This window comes from Pan troglodytes, chromosome 1 (assembly GCF_028858775.2).
Source record: "Pan troglodytes isolate AG18354 chromosome 1, NHGRI_mPanTro3-v2.0_pri, whole genome shotgun sequence".
NCBI classification, from domain to species: domain Eukaryota; kingdom Metazoa; phylum Chordata; class Mammalia; order Primates; family Hominidae; genus Pan; species Pan troglodytes.
In genome coordinates, this window is record NC_072398.2 from 167,803,625 (window position 1) to 167,828,796 (window position 25,172).

General features: G+C 38.4%; 1 protein-coding gene across 1 annotated transcript in view; it reads left to right on the top strand.

Moving 5' to 3' along the window:
* LOC129138325 (uncharacterized) overlaps positions 1-24,680 on the top strand; it is a 155,903-nt gene extending 131,223 nt beyond the window's left edge. The window contains exons 11-16 of the mRNA XM_063808751.1: positions 263-446; positions 21,097-21,232; positions 21,994-22,138; positions 22,624-22,892; positions 23,511-23,612; positions 24,503-24,680. The gene's annotated coding sequence lies outside the window, so the exon portion shown is untranslated. The remainder of the gene's footprint in view (positions 1-262; positions 447-21,096; positions 21,233-21,993; positions 22,139-22,623; positions 22,893-23,510; positions 23,613-24,502) is intronic.
* The last annotated feature ends 492 nt before the right edge of the window (positions 24,681-25,172 follow it).

The window sequence follows — 25,172 nt, forward strand, 5'->3', positions numbered from 1 at the left end:
ATCAATATCTATGCATTCATCACATATGAAAGATAATTATTCTTTCCCATATTTGTAACATATTTTTCCAGTTTATTCATTTATTTTTTCCAGATTCATTTTTAAGCCGTAAAAAATTAAATTACAACATGTTTGTGTCATCAAATATTTTGACCTATTATTTGGAATTTTTACCATTACTTTGGATAGTCCTGCCCAATCTGAGACAGATAACTATAACTTATATTTTCTTCTAGTTTTTATCTGTTTGTTTTTGTTATAGTTAACTAAAGTATTCAAACGAAATTTATTTGTGTGTTCTACAAGGATTCTTACTTTGAGTAGCCAACTTGCAGAATACAATAGAATTTTGGGAGGAGCCCCTCGATGCCTGGCTTTACTGTTGGAGAGACAGTACAGTATACACCAGATGACTTATTTGTGAACCATGGAAATGTTTGGAAAAGGTAAAGCAGACAATACACTGAAGAATCATTTGTCACAAGTAATTGCGGGCAGTCAAAAAGAGCTGAGAGAGTATATGAATCATGACGTAAGAACTGTGAAGGGCAGGTATTTGAGTCCAGTCAGCGGCTATTATTGAACAGGATGGTACTCAAATGAGATACAAATTTTATGCCAAGAGGGGCAAGTCTACAGAACAAATCATTCTGGTTTGTGCCCCAGCTTCTGTAAAATAGGGAATTTTTTCATCAATTTTTGCTCTCTCATTTAAAAAAATTAACTATAGTCCATAGTTCATTAGCGTTTCTTTAATTTTTTAAATTTAATTTTTAATTGGCAAAAATTGTGTATATTTATTGTATACATGTTGTTTTGAAATATGTATACTATATGTGAAATGTCTAAGTTGAACTAATTAATGTGCATTACTTCACATTTATCCTTTTTGTAATGAGAACATTACAAAAGTCTATTATTTTAGCAATTCTCAAGAATATAATACATTGTTATTAACTATAGTCACCATGTTGCACAATAGATCTCTTTATTTCTCCCATCTAATTGAAATTTTGTATCCTTTGTATCCTTTGCCCACATCTCCCCAGTCCTTCATGCCCTGAGCCCCTCTAACCACCATTTTACTCTCTATTTTTATGAATTCAACTCCACTTATAAATGAGATCATGCAGTGTTCATCTTTCCATGCTTAGTTTATTTCACTTACCATAATGTCCTCCAGGTTCATCCACTTATTCCAAATGACAGGAGTTTTCTTCTTTTTAAAGGGTGGATAGTATTCCATTGTGTGTGTATATACTATTGTATTCCATTCCAATATGCTTCTCTCTCACTCTCTCTCTTCCTCTTCCTCTCCCTCTCTCTCTCTCTATATGTGTATATACCCATATATGTATACCTATATATGGGTACATATGGGTATATGGGTATATATGGGAACCCATATATGTACATATATATGGGTACCCATATATGTATACATATATGGGTATATACACATATGTGTATACATATATGGGTATATACACATATGTGTATATATGTGTATATACATACTGGACGCTTAGGTTGATTCTACCTATATGTATATGTATACATATATGACATATACATATACATACAAGGCCAAAGAAGCATCCAGTATGTATATATACATACTTAGTATGTATGTATGTAGGTCGATTTTACCTCTTAGCTATTGTGAATAATGCCTCAATGAACATGAGAGTGCAGTTATCTCTTTGACATACTGATTTCATATTCTTTGGATGTATACCCAGTAGTGGGATTTCTAAATCATGATAGTTCTTTTTTAAATTTTTGGAGCAACCTCCATATTGTTTTTCATAATGGCTGTACTAGTTCCTATTTCCACCAGCAATGTGCAAGGATTCCTTCTTTTCCACATCCTCTCCAACCCTTGTCTTTTGCCTTTTTGATAATTGCTGCTGTAACAGGTGTGCGGTGATATCTCATTGTGGTTTTATTTTGCATTTCTCTGATGATTAGTGATGTGGAGCATTTTTTAATATACCTCTTGGCCATTGCATGTCTTTTTTACAGAAATGTCTGTCCAGATCCTTGGCCCATTTTAAAATTGGATTATCTGTTTTCTTACTATTGAGTTGTTTGAGTTTCTTATATATTTTAGATATTAAACCCTTATCAGATGCCTGGCTCTCTAATCTTTTGCATCCTTTTCATTCCGTTTTTTTCTCCTTGTCTTTTGGTCACAGTAAATCATAGTATCTATAGGTATGAAAAGTTTGGCTTGTGCAATTTATGTGTGCTACTGGGGATGTGAAACAAAGCTGAACCATGGCACCCCAAACCTGCCCTTATTGGGGTTCGGTGTGACTTGATAAACCTGCATAGATGTCAAACATCCAAAGTCTTCATTTCTAATTGAGAAATAAAAAATCATCTTCAGTTAATAAGAGCGTTTTAATTATGTGTGGCTCCTAAGAAAAATGTTGAAAGATCTCCTTTCTCCCAAGATCTTTGCCTTGCACTCTAGGGAAATAGCATCTACACTTTTGTTAATACTGGGCATTGTAAAAACCACTTAGCATCTTGCTATATCTGACTGCATCAACACCCCCAGTTCCCCTAAAAATATTGAGTCAGCCAAAGGAGAGAAATAATAATTCATTAAACAACTACTGTGAGGCAACTCCCAAATATATTTTACCTTATTTAATTGTTAGTAGTTTCTACAATGTAGCTATTATCATTCCCATTTTACTGATGAGGAAATCAATCGAGTACCCTGTACCCCAAAGTCACAGGGCCATTTGCATGGTTGAACTGGAATTCAATCAGAGATCCGTACACGGCTGAAAAATGCACTTCCCCTTCACTCCACTCATGTTTAAAGCCCCTTTCTCTATAGCCAAACATCAAAATTCCACAAGAACCTGACAGAAAAGGGGAAATAGGCCAGGGTGAACTGCAAAGCTCATGTCTTGCTCAAAGAGGACAGCTACTAATCAGTTTCAGCCATTGCTCCTTCTGTTGCCATTCAGAAATGCAGGTCCAGTGTTTCTTGATCTGACTTTTCAAAGGAAGGTGAGAGCCTGCATTTTGATGTGAAATCTGTCAATGTTTAAATGCTGCCAATCAATTACAAATTGTTTTAATTGTGTGGGCCAAATAAAATATATTTGTTGGTTGTATTTAGTCCTTGCCTTATACTTCACTTCAACTAACTACAGACTTTCAGATATGACAAGGAATTAATTAGAACAGTACTATTCAATAGAAATGTAATGCCATCCACATATATAATTTTAAATTTTCTAGTAGCCACATTAAAAAGTTTAAAAAAGGGTAAAATTAATTTTAATAATATGTTGTATTTATCCCAATATATCCAAAATGTTATTATTTTAACATACAATAAATATAAAGATTATTAATGAGATATATCACTTACAGAACATCTCAATTTTTCCTAGCAATATTTCTAGTGCTCCACAGTCACATTTGGCTGGTAGCTACCATATGGAGCAGCATAGGTTTGGAAGCTATAAATATCTCCCAGGTGGGACCTGTTTATTCAGAAATTTCATCTTCACCAGGAAACCATGCCCTACTCTAGCTGGTCTTAGAATTTGTCAAAAGCCTCATTTTTCCTTAGGTAAATGAAAGGAATTTCCCATTCTTTTTTTTTTTTTTTTTCTGAGACGGAGTCTCGCTCTTTCGCCCAGGCTGGACTGCAGTGGTGTGATCTCGGCTCACTGCAAGCTCCGCCTCCTGGGTTCACATCATTCTCCTGCCTCAGCCTCCTGAGTAGCTGGGACTACAGGCGCCTGCCACCACACCCGGCTATTTTTGTTGTTGTTGTTGTTGTTGTATTTTTAGTAGAGACGGGGTTTCATCATGTTAGCCAGGATGGTCTTGATCTCCTGACCTCGTGATCCGCCCGCCTTGGCCTCCCAAAGTGCTGGGAATACAGGCGTGAACCACCGCTACCGGCCGGGAATTTCCCATTCTTTTAGCTATGACAGAATTCAGTTTGTTAGGATAAATTGATGGTTAAATTTACTTTAGTATCTTAGGGACTTTGCATCGAATACTTCTTTAAACTTCTTTAACAAACATGAATTTGTTCGATAAATGTCAAGTAAACAAAAGAGTAAAGAATGTCAGCTTTACAAAAAATGATGATTAATGTTCTGAAGTGTAGTACCTAAGTGTTTGTAAATTCAACTCAATGAGTAGTTTATTAGAATTTCCTATCTGTTGTTGTGATGCAGTAATTTCATTTAAGGAACAGCTGGATATAAAACTTACAGGGGTTTCGAATGCGGGGCAATGTGGAGATTAAAAATGATATTCTTAGAGAACTCCAAATATAGAGTTGGATATTTCTAATGGATATGGTATATAACAGGTGTCTTAGCTTGGGCCACCATAACAAAACATCACAGACTGGGCAGCTTAAACAACAGAAATTTATTTTCTCACAGTTGTGGAGTCTGGGAAATCCAAGATCAAGGTACCAGCAGATTTGGTGTCTGGCTAGGGGCTCGTTTCCTGGCTTGCAGTTGGCCACCTCTTTATTGTGTCCTCGCATAGTGGAGAGAGAGTAAGCTCTTTGGTCTCTCTCTCTCTTTTTTTTTTCTTAGAGATGGGGTCTTGCTTTGTCTCCCAAGCTGGAATGAAGTGGCATGATCATAGCTCACTGCAGCCTTGAACTCCTGGGCTCAAGGGATCCTTCCTGCCTCATGCTCCTGCGTAGCTGAGGTTATAGGTGCTAGTGTCTCTTCTTCTCCTTCTTTTTTTTTTTTTTTAAAGAGGTTGTGTACACTGTACCCAATGTGTACCTAACGGAGTACACTGTACCCAGTGTGCAGTCTTTTATCCCTCAGCCCTCCCACCTTTTCCCCTAAGTCCCCAAACTCCATTGTATCATTCTTATGCCTTTGCATCCTCATAGCTTAGCTCCCACTTATGTGTAAGAGTGTATGATGTTTGGTTTCCTATTCCTGAGTTACTTCACTTAGAATGATAGTCTCCAATTCCATACATGTTGCTGCAAATGCCATTATTTTGTTTCTTTTTATGACTGAGTAATATTCCATTGTGTGTGTGTGTTTATAGATATAGATATAGATATAGATAGATATATCTCACATTTTCTTTATCCACTCGATTGATGGGCATTTGGGCTGGTTCCATATTTTTGCAATTGTAAGTAACTAATTTTATTGGATCAGAGACATATCCTTATGAATTTAACCTTAATAATTTCCATCAGGGCCCAATTTCCCAATATAGCCACATTGGAGGTTGGGGCTTCAATATATGGATATCGAGGGGACAAAATTCTGTCCATAGGAACAATTTTCAGGGACAGAATAAGAGTTTTATTTTCTTTTCTCATGTTTATTTTGGACCTTTTCAAATCACATCAGAATCAAGCAGTGTGAAAGACAAAAGGGACCACAGTGGGCATCTAAAATCCACAGGTCCTCAGTTATTTAATTAGTGGTTGAAGTAAGTCAAGTAGCTAGGACTCTTGAATTCCTTTGTAGTGTTCTTTCTATTATGTTGTTCATTCATTCATTGACTTACTCTATAAAAATTGAGCACCTACCATGTACTGTATTCTCAGGGAAAGGAAGACTCAGACCTAGCTTTCAAGGAAAGTATCCAGATCTCTTCTATCCCAGCGCTAGTCTCATTAGAAAATCTATTAGGCCATATCTAGTATATACATATATATATATATATATATATGTTTGTTTGTTTGTTTTGTTTTGAGACAGAGTTTCGCTCTTGTTGCCCAGGGTGGAGCACAATGGCGTGATCTTGGCTCACCACAACTCCGCCTCCCGGGTTCAAGAGATTCTCCTGCCTCAGCCTCCTGAGTAGCTGGGATTACAGGCATGCGCCACCACGCCTGGCTAATTTTGTATTTTTAGTAGAGATGGGGTTTCTCCATGTTGGTGAGGCTGGTCTTGAATCCCGACCTCAGGTGATCCGCCCGCCTCAGCCTCCCAAAAGCACTGGGATTACAAGTGTGAGCCATCGTGCCGTGCCCTAGTATTAATATTAATAATAATAGTGATTAGTCCTTAAGCCCCCAAAATATACCAAGCTGTGCCAAGCACTCCATGTATGTTATCGGTTTTGATCCTTGTGGCAAGTTTGTGAATATTAATTATATACTTGTTTTATAGATGAGGAAAAGTATCTTAACAAAGATCATCTTAGAAAGTAGCTGTGCTGACTAATTCAGACCTGACTGCAATGCCCAGGTGTTTCCAGGTGTAATGGAAATTCTTTCTTTCTTTCTTTCTTTCTTTTTCTTTCTTTCTTTCTCTCTCTCTCTTTCTCCTTCCTTCCTTCCTTCCTCCCTCCCTTCCTTCCTTCCTTTCTTTCTTTCTTTCTTTTTTTCTCTCTCTTTCTTTCTTTCTTTCTTTTCTCTCTCTCTCTCTCTTTCTTTCTTTCTTTCTTCTTGGAGTCTTGCTATGTCACCCAGGCTGTCTTGAACTCCTGATCTCAAATGATCCTCTCACCTTGGCCTCCTAAAATCCTGGGATTACAGGCATGAACCACTGCACCTTGCCAAAACATTTTATTTGGGACTTATAAACATATTTTATGAATATTGTAAGCTTTTTGAGACTATCTGTTATGTAGGACACAGAGTCAACATTTTTAAGTTCAAGTTAAATTAGTCTAGCTCTAGAGATGAGAGAAAAGAGCCTGTGTGCATACTAACACGGAGAAGAAAGTTTGCCTTTGTAGTGGAGAAAAGATTTCTTTCCTTACCCATTGCTAGGTTCATGGTGGAGACCCCTATAGCAAAAGACAGATTAACAAGAAAAAAAAGCAAACATACAGACTTATTTAATACAGGCATACTTTATTATATTGCACTTCACAGATACTGCGTTTTAAAAAAATTAGTTTGTGGCAACCTTATTTTTTTTTTCCAATAGCATGTGTTCACTTCATGTCTCTATATCACATTTTGGTAATTCTCACAGTATTTCAAACATTTTCATCATGATTATATCTGTTATAGTGATCTGTGATCAGTAGTCTTTGATGTTACTATCATAATTATTTTGGTCTCCATGAACAGCACCCATATAAGACAGTGAAGTTATTCAAGAAATATTGTGTGTGTTCTGACTGCTCCACTAACTAGCTATTCTCCCATCTCTCTGTCTCCTTGGGTCTCCTTATTTCCTGACACACAACAATATTGAAATTAGGCCAATTAATAACCCTACAACGGCTTCTAAGCATTCAAGATAAGTCAAGTTAAGTCAAAAGTTAGAAATGATTAAGCTTAGTGACAAAGGCATGTCAAAAGCCAAAACAGGCCAAAATCTAGGTCTTTTGAACCAAACAGTTAGCCAAGTTGTGAATTTAAAGGAAAAGTTCTTCAAAGAAATTAAAAGTGCTATTCCAGTGAACACAAGAATGGTAAGAAAGCAAAACAGCCAAAGCAGACTTATTGTTGATATGCAGAAAGATTGAGTGGTTTGGATAGAAGATCAAACCAGCCACAACCTTCCCTTGAGCCAAAGACTAATCCAAAGCAAAGCCCTGATTCTTTTCCATTCTATGAAGGCTGAGAGAGGTGAAGAAGCTACAGAAGAAAAGTTGGAAGTTAGTGGAGGTTGGTTAATGAGGCTTAAGGAAAGAAGCCATATCCATAATATAAAAATGCAAGATGAAGCAGCAAATGATGATGTAGAAGCGGCAGCAAGTTATCCAGGAGATCTAGCTAAGATAATCAATGAAGGTGGCTACACTAAACAAAAGATTTTCAACGTAGATGAAACAGCCTTCTATTAGAAGATGTCATCTAGGACTTTCATAGAGAAAAATCAATACCTGGCTTCAGAGTTTCAAAGGACAGGCTGACTCTCTTGTCAGGGGCTAATGTAGCTGGTGACCTTAAGTTGAAGCCAATGCTCATTTACCATTCCAAAGATCCTAAGGCCCTTAAGAATTATGCTAAATCTACTCTGACTGTGCTCTTAGAAATGGAACAATAAAGCCTGGATAACAGCACATCAGTTTATGGCATGGTTTACTGAATATTTTAAGCCCCCTGTTGAGACCTACTGCTCAGAAACAAAGATTCCTTTCAAAAGATTACTGCTCATTGACAATGCACCTGGTCACCCAAGAGCTTGGATGGAGATGTACTAGGAGATAAATGTGTTCATGACTGCTAACACAACATCCATTCTGCAGCCTATCAATCATGTAGTGATTTCCAAACTTCAAGTCTTGTGATTTCAGAAACACATTTCATAAGGTTATAGCTACCATGGATAGTGAATCATTTGATGGATCTGGGCAAAGTAAACTGAAAACGTTCAGGAAATAATTCACCATTCTAGATGCCATGAGAACATTTGTGATTCATGAAAGGAGGTCAAAATATCAACATTAATAAGAGTTTGGAAGAAGTTGATTCTAACCCTCATGGATGACTTAGAGGGGTTCAAGACTTTGGTGGGGGAAGGAACTGAAGATGTAGAAATAGCAAGAGAAGTAGAATTAGAAGTGGAGCCTGAAAGTCTGACTGAATTGCTGCAATCTCATGATAAAACTTGAATGAACTAGGAGTTGCTTCTTATGGATGAGCACAGAAAGTGGTTTCTGAGATGGAATGGAGTCTATTTCTTGTGAAGACGCTGTGAAAATTGTTGAAAGGGCAACAAAGGATTTAGAATATTCCATAAACTTAGTTGATAGAGCAGCAACAGGTCTTGAGAGGATTAACTCCAATTTTAAAAGAAGTTCTACTGCAGGTAAAATGCTATCAACAGTATCACATGCTACAGAGAAATCTTTCCTGAAAGAAGAGTTGAATCATGAGGCGAACTTCACTGTTGTCTTATTTTAAGAAATTGCCACAACCACCTCAGCCTTCAGCAACCACTACCCTGATCAGTTAGCAGCCATCAACATCAAGACAAGACCCTCCACAGTAGAAAGACGATGACTTGCTGAAGGCTTATATGATCATTAGTATTTTTTAGCAATAAAGTATTTTCAAATGAAGGTATGTTGTACATTTTTTTAGACATAATGTTATAGCATACTTAATAGATTACAGTATAGTGTAAACATAACTTTTATACGCACTGGGAAACCAAAAAATCTTGTGACTCTCTATTGTGACACTTGCTTTGTTGCAGGGATCTGGAACCAAACCCACACTATCTCCGAGGCATGCCTGTATAAGTTTTATGTGACATGGCTGCTTTCAGAAATGAAGACCCAAAGAAACTGGGAAAACTGTATTTTTATGGACACCCATGCAGTATGATTGGAGGACAAAGACTATGATATAATTGTAATAAACTGGGGGAACTTAGCAAGGCTCATTTGTTCAGATTCTTCTCTGTGTCTCCATATCTTCAGCGATAAGAGCATTCCTTTCCTCTGGGTATAGCGAGGATACCTTTGGAGTGAGGTCCTTGTGTCCTACTTTTTTTTTTTTTTTTTTGAAATGGAGTCTTGCTCTGTCACCCAGGCTGGAGTGCAGTGGCACTATCTTGGCTCACTGCAACCTCTGCCTCCCAGGTTCAAGCTATTCTCCTGCCTCAGCCTCCTAAGTAGCTGGGGTTACAGATGCACGCCACCACGCCCTGCTAATTTTTGTGTTTTTAGTAGAGGCGGGGTTTCATCATGTTGGCTAGGCTGGTCGAGAACTCCTGACCTCAAGTGATCTGCCCGCCTTGGCCTCCCAAAGTGCTGGGATTACACGTGTGAGCCACTGTGCCTGGCCCTTGTGTCTTACTTTAAAGGAAAGTCACATAATTCTTTCATGGCCTGTTTCATGGGAGAAAGGTGGGAGAAGAGGAGAGCGACCCTCCTGCTTCTGCTGTTTTCTCAAATACCAAGGTGCCATATTTGGGGTGGTGTGTCCTGAATGCCATCCCCTGTTTTGAAGATTAGGAAACCTAGTGTGAGAAAGTCATGCATTTTTCATAGATCAATCAAATAGGAGGTGGTAGAACCAGTATTTGAATCCCTACCTGCTGACTTGACTGTTCTGGCTACCCTGAAAACAATTATTGAGGTGGAGGCAAGGCTGTGTTTTTCATATTCTTTCTTCCTGAAATCTCTTTTAAAGGTTTTATAAACGTCTCCCCTCAACAAACAAGGGACTGGAGTTGAGCCAGGGGAAACTATAATCAATTAGTTTAGAATCAAATAGGCCTACTGAATCCAGGGCTTCATCCAAAGAGACAGGGCAGGGGATGACAACTAAGCTGGAAGCAGAGAGCCTATATCAAGTCAACCAGCTGGAATGAGATTCTGGAGGGGAAATATGAGACTTGCCTGGAGAGATTTCTGGAGACAGCCAGGCCCTTTTATAGGCACTTTGTGGCTTTCACTAAGAGTGAGGAGGGAGCATTTAAGGTTCCTAAGTCAGACTGGACTCCGGTTACCCTTATCACCATTTCATTTGGTTGACACCTACCCCCTTAGGGAGCCTGTGTTGAAGTCCACACTTACCACATTCTCTGTAGAGTTCTGCTTGATTCTCTGTAACATATGCTTTTCATGGTGTTTAATCTAGTTGGGGTCTAAATCATTCATCTTTTAGGTGGTTGATAATGCTGGTATGTGGCATTAATGAGGGAGTATTTTTCCATTGATCATTGTGACTCTGCTGTGGGCATTTGTGAAAATTCCAGAGCTTATATATGACGTTTTCAGAGAGCTTTCTTCATTCAGTGAGAGTTTACCAGGGGTTGGAGGGAAACACCAGTGAGGAAAACAGATGAAGATCCCTGCCACCATAGAGCTTGCTTCAAGTTGGTAGGGGTACAGAGATAATAATAAAATATAAATAATAAGTAAATGAATTATATACTGTGTTAAAAGGTGATAAGTGTATAAAAGAAAAAGTAAGCAGGCTGCGGGGGTTGGGGGAGTTTGATTTCAATCTTAAATTGACTGGTCATTAGAATTAGATCTACTTATGTCAATATGACTTTCACAAAGCAGCTCCATGTCATTATTTTCATTTTATATGTTAGAAAATAGAACTTCCCAGATTTATCTTTTGTTTCTCTACTTTCTTTTCTTGTCCCTTCTCCATTTTCCTTTTTTCTTTCTTTTCCCTTTCTTCCTTTTTTCTTTTTTCTATTTTCCATTGTCTTGAAAAAAAAAATTAGATGCCATAGTGCCTCTCCTCAGGAAATTTACAATCCAATCAAGGAATAAAAAAAGCCCAAATTAAACAGTTTGAGAGCAATATGCCAATGATAGTTTGAATAAACTTTTCTAATTATTTTTTTGTCCACACACTTCCAATGTTCTTTAAAACGAGTGGAATAACTGGATGATCAAAACAGAGGGGGATTATTTAAGGAACATTGCAGGGGTGGCAGGTGCATTTTGATCTGATTGAAGTAACAAATGGGAGAAAGAAGGAATTACATAAGTAAGTACTTGGAGGCAGGCTTTTTTAGCAAGATATATTCAAAGATTTGAAGTGAGATTGGCTTGGATGGAGTGGACATATTTCACTGGATGAATGACATTGAAGGAATAACGAAGTTGAGGAGTTTAAATTAGGTGTAAATTAAGGATGTGGAATGCTGGTCTGAGGGGCTTAGGTTTTTTTCAATACGTTATTGAAAGAGCTGAGACTAGAACTTGGAACTCTCTGAATCTTAGTTAAGCCACTGAACCATGTTGAGTAAAAATGACCTTTCCAATCTTACTAAAATTCAGAAATTACTTGCTGTTCCCAGACTCCTGATTTAGTACATATATTAGGTTATAGGAGATATTCTGAGAGGCAGGGGAGAGTGAGAGACTACATCTTCGGGACCATCCAGTTCCACTTCATCTCCCTCTTATTTGTAATCTTGCTCTGTTGCCTGTTGACTTCTTCTCTCTCTTTGGTAGTGTTCTTCTCAATTGGATGTTTCCTTTATATTCAACAGACTATACTATCTTTGAAGTTAAGAAGAAAGTTCAAAATAGAGACATGACTTTCGAAGAACTGAAGCAGGGAATTTAGAATAAAGTGCCCTTAACCTCCAACTAAAATTCCCTTTTAGCTAGGCAGTAGCAGAGTTCTTTATTCTTCAAGCCTTACTTATTTTTGGCTTTATGTCTCTGCCCATTCATTTCCTGCAGCTTCTGAGTTAACTTTCAATGGACCATCTGAACTGTTTACATACATCCCATCCTCGAGCACTTTTCCTGTGCAGCTTCCCAAGAGGGAAATTTTTTCTCCCTGGCCACATGATCCAGGTTTATTTCTTTCTAGATACATCTTAAAATATCTTATTTGTGGGCATTCTAGGTTTATTTATTTATTTATTTTGAGACAGAGTCTCGCTCTGTCGTCCAGGCTGGAGTGCAGTGGTGCCATCTCGGCTTAATGCAACCTCTGCCTCCCGGGCTCAAGGGATTCTCTTGCCTCAGCCTCCCAAGTAGCTGGGATTACATGTGCCTGCCACCATCCCTGGCTAGTTTTTGTATTTCTAGTGGAGATGGGGTTTTGCCATCTTGGCCAGGCTAGTCTCAAACTCCTGACCTCAGATGATCCCCCCGCCTCAGCATCCCAAAGTGCTGGGATTACAGGCGTGAGCCACCACTCCCGGCCACATTCTAAGTTTCTGTGTCTTTCTTGTTTTCAGGACTGTTTCTGCCATGCGTGTTACTCATTGCCATGGTGCTTATGACAGTGAAGGAAAGGTAAAAGTGCTTTGGTAGATCCTTTGAATTTACTTTCTGTTTCCTTCTATATTATTTCTGATTCATAGTTTTTCTGGCTGATGATGAGATGGGACAGGAATAATGTGGATAAAAAATAATATTTATTTAAAAACTCACTTTATTTCTGTGTACATTCAAATAATATAGAATATGTACATATTAAGAAATATGTTAGAGGCTGGGCATGGTGGCTCGTGGCTGTAATCCTAGCACTTTGGGAGGCCAAAGTGGGCGGATCGCCTGAGCTTAGGAGTTTGAGACCAGCCTGGGCAACATGGTGAAACCCCGTCTCTACCAAAATACAAAAAATTAGCTGAGCGTGGTGGCATGCACCTGTAGCCCCAGCTACTCGGGAGGCTGGGGCCGAAGAATTGCTTGAACCCAGGAGGCAGAGGTTGCAGTGAACTGAGATCCTACCACTGGACTCCAGACTGGGCGACAGAGCAAGATTCTGTCTCAAAAAAAAAAAAAAAAGAAAGATAAAAAAGAAAAGAAATATGTTAGAGAAAGACATATAATAATTTAGAAGGACATTCATTATATGATATGAGATGAAAACAGGAGGCAACAAACAGGAGGTAAAAAAAAAATTCACCTATATGCCTAGAAAAAAGATAATAAAATTTCAATAAATATTATCTCTCTTTTTTCTTTTTGAAACAGAGTCTCACTTTGTCGCCCAGGCTGGAGTACAGTGGTGCGATCTTGGCTCTCTGCAACCTCTGCCTCCCAGGTTCAAGTAATTCTCCTGCTTCAGCCTCCCGAGTAGCTGGGGCTACAGGCACACATTTGTAGAGATGGTGTTTCCCCATGTCATCCAGGCTGGTTTGGAACTCCTGGGATCAAGTAATCCACCCACCTCGGCCTCCCAAAGTGCTGGGATTACAGACGTGAGCCACCACGCCCTGCCAATAAAAAGATTATCTCCAGATGCTGGAATGACCAGTAATTTATTTTCTTCCTTTTTTTTTTTGTCTGCACTTTCTACCATAATCATATGTTAGCTTCTTACTAAGAAGAAAAGTCAATGTTATTTCCCTGAAAAAGTAATGTTGTTTGGTTATTAAACAAATTTAATTTTCTAAACAAGAGTACGACAGGTAAACTGCCTACCTTAAAAGCAAACGAACACAAATAAGTAAACTAACCATCTTCCACTTCAGTCTCTGTCCTTTCACCAGAGTTGCTGATCAGCCCAGAATGGACTGATTTGAATTTGCTTAGTTGTTCATTCATTCATTTATTTAACAAGTATTTATTAAGCACTTGCTCTGTAGAAAGCACTGTGCTGGTATTGGAATACTGGCTTAGGTAAGTGTGATAGTAATGGGATTCTGACTTAGGCCTGACTCCTGGGCCGTAATGTTTGGATACTATGTATACATCTAACTATAAAGCGAGGTAAAATGAAAAAAAGAGCAAAAATGATTTGATGGGGGGATGGTCTCCATTTCCTATTACCTATTTATATGTAGATCATCTTGGGTATTATAATTCCTATTTTTATTAGGAAAGCATAGTCCTCATAGCTAGTTGCAGTCACATGTTGCATAACAACGGGAATATGTTAGGCAATTTTGTTGTGTGAACATCATAGTGTGTACTTACACAAATCTAGATGGTGTAGCCGACTACGCACCTAGGCTACATGGTATAGTCTATTGCTCCTAGGCTACAAACCTGTATAGCATGCTACTGTACTGAATACTGTATGCAGTTGTAACACAGTGGTAGGTGTTTGTGTATTTAAACATATCTTAACGTAGAAAGAAAATGTAACATATTGTGTTATGACATGATGACAGATCACAGCTACCATGTCACTAGGCGATAGGAATTTTTCAGCTCCATTAAAATCTCATGGGACCCCTGTTTTATATGCGATCAGTCCATCATTGATTAAGCACATACTACGCTGTAGACAAGCCGTTCTCAAATTGAAGTTCATGTGTCCCCTGGGTTCCCCAAGACTTTTTCGGTAAGTCCACAATGTCAAAACAATTTTCACAATAATACTAAGACACTATTTGCATTTTTACTGTGTTAGCATTTGCTCCAATAGTGTAAAAGCAATGGTGAGCAAAACTGTTGTTGCCTTAACATGAATTGAAGCATGGCAGCAGAATCTGCCACTAATGCATTGTTGTATTTATCACTGCTGTGCACACACAGGGGGAAAAAGCCAGTTTCACTTAAGAATGCTTTGATGAAGCAGTAAAAATTATTAATTTTAATAAATATAGATCCTTGAGTCCACACTCATTGAATCTTCTATATGACACCATGGAAATATGCATAAAGCACTCTGATACACACCAAAGCATGAGGCTTGTCTTGAGGAAAAACACTTGCATGAGTGAGTAGCCACTTTTTTTCATGGAACACATTTTCACTTGAAAAGAAAAACTGACAGGCAAACTACATTTATTTAGACATGGGTATTTTTGGCTGATGTTTTCTCAAAAATGAATGAAGGGAGCCTGTCACTTTGAGGAAAAATGACTGACAATATTTGTTACCAATGATAAAATTTGAACTTTCATATGAAAATTAGAATTCTGGAGGACTTTTATGCATCACTGTGAAATTGTCAGCTTCCCCAAATCTAAAGACTTTTCTGATGAGACGCGATGCTATTAATGAATGCGATTTTTTTCCATGTTGCATAATGAAACATGTCAATGTTTTGCAGATCTGCATAACCCAGTGAACCAACACTATTCGAAATGACCAATGCATGAGGGTGTAAAATTGTATGTGAATGAAAGACCCACTCAAAGTGCAAGATAGCCACTGTATTTTAATACATCAGAATATGAAAAGTTGATTGATATTGTTTCAGATTCCACATCTCAACTTATCTAACTAACCAGATATTACTTGTCAGATTGATAGAGTATTCAAGAAAAATATCCACAGTTATCTGAAAAGACTATTAAAATACTCCTCTCTTTTTCAACTACATGTCTATGTGAGGCTCAATTTTCTTCTGATTCTTAAATAAAAACAACATACTGCAATAGATATTAAAGCCAGACAAGACACTAAGGAGACATACAAATATGGAAAACAAAGTCAGTCCTCTTGCTTTTTTAAAAAGATATAGTTTTTTCATAAAAATGTTATTTATGTTAATACATAATGTGTATAACATATAGCAATATTTATTATTGTTATTTTAAAATAAATTAGTAAAGAAATATTAAAATGTGAATATTGTAAATATCTATAGCTACAACCCACGTAAAAGCTCTTTGGAGTTCTTACAAATTTTTAAGAGAATAAAAGGGTTCTGAAACTAAAAAAGTTTGAGATTTGCTATTCTAGACGTCCTAGTAATCATTTGATGTGTATAATCTTGCTTCATCCTCACAACCACTCTAAGTATTATATCTACTACTACTATTTTCATTTAACAATTGAGGAAAATGAGTTTGAGAAAGTTAAAAAACTTGTCCAAGATCATGTAAGTAGTAAAAGAGAGCTACAAACTCAGGAAGTAAGTGTAATCAACAATTTCTTTGGAATGATAGAGAGGGAGAAAAATATTTCACAAAGAAGGCAAAATTGTACAAGCTGTGATGGGGGAATCAATAGGAAAAGGAGGGTAGGACATTTGGGGCAGAGGGATAGCATGAATCAAAGCTTTGTGAGTGAATGGTTAGGTCAGGGGTTCCTAAAGCTTTTTTGTGCTAGAACCCCTTCGGCTATCTAGTGAAGTCCACTGAACCTTTCTCAAAATAATGTTTTTAAATGAATAAAATGAAATACATAAGACTATGAAGGGAACCAGTTATATATTCTATATATGGCTATCAAAAGATAAAAATCTCAAAGATATGATATAGTAATATATATCCTTCATTATTAATGCATTAAATAACAAGATCTAGCGGTGAGAAGTATTGATGAACATAAGTGCTATTTCTGTAACAATTAATTATAAAGTGAGATGAAAATATCTGTGATTTCTAAGAGTGACAAAGTCATAGATACTGTTCATGTTACAGTGATTACATTAGCAGATAGTAAAACTAAAGAAGTAAACTTTCCCCATTCAAGTTCACATATTCAAGGGTCTTTGGATGCCAAGTTAAGAACCCTTAGGTTTAGGGTAAGCCTCATGTTCTTTTATTTATGTTGCCAATCCTCTGGTGAAGGAAGTGCTAGTGAACAAAGATAGAATAGTAGCAGCAGCAGTAATAGTAATAGTAGTAATAAGAGTAGAAATAGTAAGAGAAGTAGCAGACGCCACAGTGGTAGTAGTAGTCATATTCATAGTCATAGCAGCAGTAGTGATGGTAGTAATAGGTACTGAGTACTAACTACCTGCCAAGAACTCTTCTAAGTGCTTTACAAAGAAAGGGCAGAAGTGAGGCAAGCTCTCTATAAAGAGGAAAGAAGGGCCGGGTGCAGTGGCTCACGCCTGTAATCCCAGCACTTTGGGAGGCCGAGATGGGTGGATCATTTGAGGTCAGGAGTTTGAGACCGTCCTGGCCAACATGGTGAAACTCCATCTCTACTAAAAATACAAAAGTTAGCTGGGTGTCGTGGTGTACACCTGTAATCCCAGCTATTTGGGAGGCTGAGGCAGGAGAATCGCTTGAACCCGGGAGGCGCAGGTTGCGGTGAGCCAAGTTCATGCCACTGCACTGCAGTCTGAGCAACAGAGTGAGACCCTGTCTCAAAGAAAAAAAACAAAAAAAAAAAAAAAAGGGAAGAAAGCCGAATAATCCACAGACTAAGTAGATAACCCAAATAACTAAAAATTCATCATGTTTTTAATGTATTAAGTATTTTTAACTTTCTGGAAAAGGAAATAGAAGAGTTTAACTCTGTTTGAGTTTGGAAATGATTACAATCGGGTCTAAAATTCTAGAATTTTTTGGAAGTCATAGGTGTTGAAATGCTGAATTACAGCTTTGTAGCTCATGTGAATATGTATGTTTTTAATAGTATTCATAAGAATATAGGATATAGTATAGCACAGCTTAAGTATTCGATAGCCTGCATGAAAAATGTATAAAATTATAAATTTTGGGGGAAAGTTATTAATCTGGTTAAAGTGAATTTTTACAGTATTTTTGTACTTTGAGAACCCAAACTTTTTATTATATTCTTTTTTCATTTTAGCTCCAACTAATCATTTTCTCAGAATTAAAGAGATGCTTTCTCAGTACCTTCAGTTTAGCATTAAAATATTCTGAGCCCTCCCATGTATCTTTTCCTTCCACTACTGTATCATAAGTTCTTTGAGGACAAAGAGATCTATCATATATTTTGCATTTGTCACAGCACCTGGGATTGTGGGCACTTCGGTTGGTAGATGAGTTACTTGTAAAATAGTTTGAAAGGCTGGGCGCATTGGCTCATGCCTGTAATCCCAGCACTTTGGGAGGCTGAGCTGGGCAGATCACCTGAGGTCAGGAGTTCGAGACCAGCCTGGCCAATATGGCGAAACCCCAGCTCTACTAAAAATACAAAACTTAGCCAGGCATGGTGGTGCATGCCTGTAATCCCAGCTACTCAGGAGGCTGTGGCAGGAGAATCACTTGAACCCAGGAGACAGAGGTCGCAGTGAGCCAAGATTGTGCCACTGCACTCTAGCCTGGGCAACAGAGCAAGACTCCATTTCAAAAATAAATAAATTAATTAATTAAATAAAACAGTTTGAAAAAGTCCATTTTCAATCAAGACTCCATGTTCAATATTATTCTAAGTATCTAGACAATTCCATGCCTTCCACATCAATGTCATGAGATTTGCTGCTTTTGTATCTGTTTATATGGTGATCTGGAACTATTTCTGCACTCATATATTGAAAATTGTTTAAGACACATGCATTATTTTCCTCTAATTGAAGGCACAAGCAGAAATGATTAAAGAGTAAATATTTGCAGTGAGCCCAGGTCTGAATGGCGTAGTTTCTTTGGTGTGCAGATTCTTTTGCAGTTCAGTATCCTTCAGTCAGTAAACTTGTACTGAATGCCTCCTGTGGTCTAGGACAGATCAATTCAGGTACAGAGAGACAAAGCAACGTTAGTGAACCTGAGAGAAGGCATGGTGAGGGTGGGGCTCCACATGTTGTTTGCTTTTGCTGAATTTTAGTGTGCACTGAGTGACAGGTAAAGAGCTGGGGAGGTAGGAAAGGGACAGAGAGGATGGGGCTGTGAGAAATGGAGAAGATGCTTCCCTGGAGGCCCTTAGACACTGAGTGGGTATTTTGGGGGGGTAAGTGGGCATAAGGGAAGAGAGAGCCTTAAGGAACTGCTATCCTTGGAAATTCTGCCTAATGGCCTGATAATCAAAATATTTATCCAACTCGCTATGGGCTTCAAAAGAGATTTTGTATAAAGAGACAAGAAATTTATCTTCTGATTTGATTGTCTATAAAATAAAATAAGAGTGGATGTTCATATATTTCTGCTTGGTATAGAGACAGCTCCTATAGAGAATAAACTTAATGAAAGAGAATGCTTTTTTGTAAAAGAAATCATCTTTTACTTTTATTATCTAAGTAATAACAGGTAGTATTTTTTGAGCATCTACTATGTGCCACCATTGAGGTTAAGGGCTTTAAAATATTATTGTCACTGTAATTATGATTATTAACAACTAATGTTTATTCAATATTTACTATGTGCCAGGATCTGTCCTAAGAGTTTCATGTGTTTTAACTCATCTAATTTTAACAATCTTATGAGGTATGCACTATTACTTTCCTTATTTTCAAATGTTGAGACTAAGGTACAGAGAGGTCAAGTAACTTGCCCAAAGTCACACAACTATCAAGGAGCAGAGCTGAGGTTTGATGTCACAGAGGGGTCAAGATACCGTCATATTTATTAAACAGGTAAGGTTGGCCGGGCACGGTGGCTTATACTGGTAATCCCAGCACTGATCACCTGAGGTCAGGAGTTTGAGATCAGCCTGGCCAACATGGTGAAACTCCATCTTTACTAAAAATACAAAAATTAGTTGGGTGTGGTGGCGGGTGTCTGTAATCCCAGCTATTCGGGAGGCTGAGGTGGGAGAATCGCTTGAACCTGGGAGGCGGAGGTTCCAGTGTGCTGAGATCACACCACTGCACTCCAGCCTGGGTGACAGAGCGAGACTCCGTCTCAACAAAAACAACAACAAAAAGATAATGTTATATAACATGCCTACTAAGTGCCTATCACATAATAGATATCCCTAAATTTTTTAATTTTTGTCTCCTCCATCGTCCTTCTTGTCCCCTCCTCAACTTACTAAAAGAACGACTTTAATTTACAGGAAGAACCCACACAAATACTCACACTGCTTTTTGTTTTTCTCATCATCATTCTTAGGCTTTTTGGTAAAGGTGCTTATATGATGTGAAACACAACGAAAGAAAAAAAATTCCGTTTCTGAAAAAAAGCAAATGCTTCATTTACTTACCTTAAACAGTTTAGTGGCTAACAAACGTAGCTTTTTTTTTTGAGACGGAGTTTTGCTCTTCTTGCCAAAAATGTAGGTTTAAAGCAGTATATTGGAAGTCCTAGAAGATGAGGGAAGGAGGGCAAGGAACAAACATTGATTGAAAACCTCTTAGCTCCTACGTAGAGTGCTGGAAACTTTATGTATGATTGCTTATTTATTGTTCACAACAACCCCTGTAAGCTATTGCTTATCAGCCCTATTTTGTGGATAGAATGTCCAAGGCTAAGAGAATTCAGACAGCTTCTTTGTTAGGAAGGGATGGAGCCCAGAATTCTCTGATGTCTATAGTGCTGTTGCCTCCCTCTCAGACCCAGGAACCATGTCTTTAGAATATTGATCCCAGGAAGTTTCCAGCTTGGGAATTCCAACAAGAAAGAGATGATGCTAAAGGATTTACTAATGCCGAATTTTACTGGCAAAAAATTACTCTTTTATTACAAACAAATTCCTGAACAACACAGCTGTTTCCGCTTTTGAATCCTTGTTGGCTATGTTAAGCAGCATTTGGCTGAATGCTAATCCTTAGATTAAGCATCTCTTAATCAATTTGTCCATCATTACTTTGAGCTTACAAACTGTTGTTCCATGAATAGTGGTTGTCTTTAAGAGGCAGTAAGAAAAGTATCAGCATCATTATTTGCTATTTCATACCCCTGTGACAGTACTCACTGTCTGTGATGGGTGACAGAGGAAGCGGGGCAAAGGGGAATGGTTATGATTTCATTTCCACAGGCAGGTGACTGGTGGGCATATAGTAATATTGCTAAGGGCCTGTGCTTTGGCTTAAGGTTAGTTTCTGTTTTCATGCTTGCTTCTCCGACTTGACTCCCTGTTTGAGGCGAAGGAAAAACATTCATGTCATCTGCATCATCTGCATCCTGTTGGCATAACATTGTGCATTGAAGGATTAATCAACATAACAGTTTTTTTCATTTTTTTCAGCCTACTTCATGCTTTGAACAGAAGAGTTTTATCAGTTTTAAATGTTTCCTCATTTCTATACCTTGTTTTATCTGAGGAGCTTAAGCCATTTTGTAGAGGCATTAAGTATTGCCTCAGTCTTAATATGTGAGACAAGGTAAGTAATTCTTTTATTTTATTATACTTTAAGTTTTAGGGTACATGTGCACAATGTGCAGGTTAGTTACATATGTATACATGTGCCATGTTTGTGTGCTGCACCCAGTAACTCGTCATTTAGCTTTAGGTATATCTCCTAATGCTATCCCTCCCCCTCCCCCCACCCCACAACAGGCCCCGGTGTGTGATGTTTCCCTTCCTGTGTCCATGTGTTCTCATTGTTCAATTCCCGCCTATGAGTGAGAACATGCGGTGTTTGGTTTTTTGTCCTTCTTGCAGCTCTTGCCAATAGCACGTGAACCCAGTGATGGGGAACTGTGTTTGTGTCCTTCCATACAGGGTGCTTGGTAAATACCTATAGTTGAGCCTTTATTATTATTATTATTATACTTTAAGTTTTAGGGTACATGTGCACAACATGCAGGTTTGTTACATATGTATACCAACATGGCACATGTATACATATGTAGAGCCTTTTCTTCCCACTTTAACTGAGGGTAGGAAATCAGATCTCATGTTGGCCATAGCCAAGGCTCGTTTTCTCCAGATTCATCCCTACCCTTCTTCCCTTTCCCAGCACCTCTGATAGTTCAAAAAGGAGCAGAGTAAAGACAGTCAGTCCTAAACCCAGTTCCTATGGACTGCTAATTCTAACATTTGTGACATTTTGGGCTCAGCTTTCTAATTTGTAATCATGGTCTACAATTTCAATCCCATCTGTCTGATAGTCCCTGTCTTCCTCCTATTTCTCCTGCTCAGCTTTGCTGTGTTACCCACCCATGCCCCAGGATGCCAGGGAATCTGAAAGCAGTTTTTTTCTGTTGATTTTATGGGTGTGGATACTGAAATCTATGCAGCTTGAGAAAGATGCAGGTTGATCCCACGCTCAAAGAACTGCTATGGAGTATCCTCTTTGACGGTCTCAGGGCAATTCATTCACATAGCAATCATTATATGCCTCTTTGTCTGGCATTTTCTAGGTGTGAGGAATATAGAGATTCATAAAATAATCCCCATCTTCAAGGAACTCACAGTCAGGAAGAACATAGCCTGCAACACAAATAATTGCAATATAGTAGAAGTGCCAATAGGAGCTCTATGAAGGGCGTGAAACAGGAAAGGCTACATAGAGGAGATGGCAGGTGAGGAATAAGGAGTTACTATTCTACTGGGGCATCATTTCAGTGTATGGGTGGGCATACCTGTGGCATTATTGCCCAGCCCCAATCTGTCTCCCCACAACCTGTGGGAACTTTGAAGGCTAACCAGTGTGTTTTATTTTGATGTTTGGTAGGCTGCTTTGATGATGTAGTTTACGACAGAAATGTAAGCAACAGTTTCTAATGGACATCTATTGCCTTTTCCTTAACCAGCCTCTCTTTATCCCAGACTCCTCCCCTGCAATCTCCCTCTTAGAGACTGCCTCTCTGCCCTCTCAACCCAGAGCTAGGCATGTGACTAAAGCTTGGCTAATCAAAGCATCCAGTGCCTTTGACCACAGTAAGAGCTGGAAGACTGAGCACATGGCCTCTTCAGAGCCACAGAGATGGAAGAGAATTTTTTGCTGAAACTTCTGGGAAAGAAATTAACTTTCCTGCTGGACTTTATTCATGGAAATAGGCTTCAGCCATATTCCAAGGGAGATCAGGACAAACATGGTGGGCAATAATGCTAAGAGAGATTGGTCTTTCCTGGTGTCATTAATTTGGCCCCAGATCAAGCTGTGCCAGCAGCTAGGACAATCCTTGGCTTTTTCTACTATATAAGCTGATGAAGCCCCTTTTTGCTTAGGCCAGTTTGGATTGGCTTTTGAGTTTTTACTCATCCGTGGTTAATAGATCTAGAAATGTTTATGCTGAAGGGGAAAACAGCCAAGAGGAACACTAATGCATTCCAAATATTTCAAGGATATTAGGTAGAAAAATTATTAGAATATTCTGTGTGTCCCAATTGGTAGAACCAGAATTAGTGGGTAGAAGTTTCAGGTGGTCAGATTTCAGGTCAAAGTAAGAAATAGCTTTTTAACTCTTGGGGTTCTTTCCCAACAATTCAATGTGAAGAAATGAACACTTTTCTAAGTTTCTTCTAAAACAAGGAGAGTGGAAGGAACATAGCAGCTGCCCCCATGTTAAAAGCACCTCGAAATGATCCAAGACAATTTAAAAGTGGTCTGATTACCTTTACTAATGCATTGAGATTTAAATACCAGGGCTTTCATTTAGCTTTGCGTTCCTCTGTGTCAAGGAGGATGTGGTTACTTACTCTTATTTCTCTAGACACTCTGTGGATTGTGATCTGTTGGTGGGCCATGAAATCAATTTGGGGGTTTGAGAGCATCATTCTTTTAATAAAACAGAAGAGAATCGTCTGCAATAAGGGTAAGAATTGTTTTGTGAAACTTTTAATTCCATTTTATGAATAAAACACACATAGAGAGAGGTAGTATAGAGTCATGTTTAAAGGCATGAACTTTGGAATTGTACTACTACAGTTCAAATTCTAGGTCTTCTATTTATTAACTGTTTAGAGAATGAAATGAGAGATACAGGCAAAGAATCGAGCAAGAGCCTGGTACTTAGTAAGCACTCAATAAACGTTAGCTACTCTGTTATTAGCGTTATTACCAAATGGATAACTCTTAGGATCCAGAGATTGGCTCCTATGGGATAGAGGTGAAAGTCTATCTCTGCTTTCCAAGTCCCCACATTTTGCCAAACAAACTGAAACTTTCTTTATGATTTTGTTAGTGAGAAAAAATTACCAGATATTTCCTACATCCACTGGTGGTGCCAGAGGTGCTACGTTGCCAATTACCATCAAAGCCAGTAGCAGGACCATGAAAATAACCAGTCATTAGCTTATAAACTTTCGCATTAGACAGAGGGCATGTTTATTCGTCTTTATATCCTAGTGTTTCCCTGAGTGCCTGGAAAATAACTGCTCAATGTTATTAAACAGCTCTTAAATTTGGCCTCATATCTTTTGATGCTCTTTCTGCTACCTAAAATGCCTCTGTCCTTTGTTTCATTAAGGAGTCTTTCTTGTTTTTGTTTTTTTTTAAAAAAGGAAGAAAATCAGCCCTGCTCCCCACCCCAGCCCCTCCAAAGGCTCCAGAATACTCAAGGATCATGTGTGCACACACGCATTCCACACACATATTTGATACCATATTAATGACTTTGCAATCTTCAGGGATATTGGCTGTTTTTAAGCATCTCTTATATATCCTTGTCACTGAACTTGTGATTTCCCACTTTATCTCATTCAGAACCCATGGATGAATACCATCTGGTCCTGGTGATTTACTGCACAGAGTCCCTCAAGTTGCTCCATACCTTTCTCCTGAGAGACTGAAGAATCTCTGTCAAGGCCGTTCTCTGCTTTGCCATAAAATGTGTCCTTGGAACAAGAATTTCCCCATTGTCTTCTTCAATAAATACTGATTCAAAGTATTCATTTAGCCGTTCCTCTCCTTCATCATTCCATTTAACATTCTCTTTCTCCTAATGAAAGTTCCTAACATAACAGACATAGTCACCTTACTAAAATGCCAGGGATGCTTTATTACTATTATTATTTATCTTGATGTTTCTACATGTTTTTCATATTATCTCTTTGACCTCTAACAGTTCTCAGCTGATACAGCTTGAGCTCCCATCAGAGTGTGTGGCCTATAAAGAATGTGTGCTTTTCAGTAGAGTGGCTTTAAAATAGTTATTGTTGCCAGGCGCGGTGGCTCACGCATGTAATCCCAGCACTTTGGGAGGCCAAGGCAGGAGGATCGCTTGAGCCCTGGAGTTTGAGACCAGCCTGGGCAACATGGTAAAACCCTGTCTCTACAAAAAATACAAAAATTAGCCAGGCATAGTGGTGCATCTGTATTCCCAGCTACTCAGGAGGCTGAGGTGAGAGGATTGCTTGAGCCTGGGAAGTCCAGG